Consider the following 1372-nt stretch of genomic DNA (forward strand, 5'->3'; position numbering starts at 1 on the left):
CAATGTGTTGGTTTGCCTAGATTAGAAAAATGAGTGTCAACAGGTGGCAAGTGGTACGATATGGACGCCACTTTGTTACTTCACCCCACCCACTGCAAACCCGCTCGGGCCACAACCTGAGGTGTATTCCACACAGGCACTGACTTTTGAAGGACTTTGTGTCCTCTCCTCAAAAACCTTACATTTGTCTCTTGGGATTTTCCAATGCACCTGGGAGGGAAAGGGAGATCCTTCTCAGGGTCTAAATGACTGGCACTAGAGGAGACAGCTTATCCTGTCGCCGAAAGCTTTAGTATGATGAGAATATCCTCACTGTCATTTGTTAGCTAAATTCTCAAAGTCTGGAGGGTTTTCTTTTTTAATTTTTTAAGTTTATTTATTTTTGAGAGAGAGAGAGAGAGTATGCCTACAAGAGCAGGGGAGGGGCAGAGAGAGAGAATCCCAAGCAGGCTCTGGGATGCGGGGCTTGTACCCACCCACCCACCGCTGCCAGGTATGACCTGAGCTGAAATCAAGGGCTGTCTGAGCTACCCATGCACCCCGCAAGGTCTGGAGGTTTTAAGAAATGTTCTCGCACACTTTATTTTTATTGACTACATGCTCATTCTCAGCAGTAGGTACCCTCTGCAGGGTTTGCTCTGGTCTTAGGACACAACCTTCTGTCTTCCATTATTGTTCAGTTCCAAGTATTTTAGTCAACCAAATCATCTTTTCAAAATACGTCTGATCATGCCGCTTCCCTGCATCCTGCTGCAACATGGGCCCCTGCTCCTTCAGCCCGTCTCGTGCTGTTCTCCGCGCTCCAGGCACACAACAGATCAAAGTCTGGAGATTTGCAGGACACACGGGAGAAATGGTCTTAGCCTCAAGGATCTTACAGTCTCTAGGGGAGACACCGTGCTCGGGACCATCCACACCCTTTGCAGCGGAAAGTTTTGCAAGAATAACAATTATACGAAGGCATATTTAAATGAGGCCCTGGAGACCGTACAGTGGCTTCAACTAGTCGCACACTGGGTTTACCTCTCAGCCTCATAATTGCACAGGACTCTTATTGTGCAGAACAATATTCTGAAGTATCAGTTGAGATTTCCAGTACCCCCACTCACCCCATTTCCTTGGTCCTTGATCCACTGAGGCAGCTGGCGTATTCCTCATTCATTGTCTCGAAGGAAGAGGGGGCCTGGCAGAACTCAAGAGACAAACAGGGAGCAATTTTTGGCTCCGGCGTCATAAAAGGCCAGCCCTTGGGGAGTGGAAAGAACACCAAATTGGCCTGATAGATTTGGAAGGGTGGTTCTGGTGAGTAAGATAAGGCCGCTAGCCCTAGCCCGAGGCTGGATCAGATCACAGGACTTGTAAGCAAAGCCAG

This window comes from Herpailurus yagouaroundi, unplaced genomic scaffold (genome assembly GCF_014898765.1).
Source record: "Herpailurus yagouaroundi ecotype Mexico unplaced genomic scaffold, PumYag 203, whole genome shotgun sequence".
Classification (NCBI taxonomy): domain Eukaryota; kingdom Metazoa; phylum Chordata; class Mammalia; order Carnivora; family Felidae; genus Herpailurus; species Herpailurus yagouaroundi.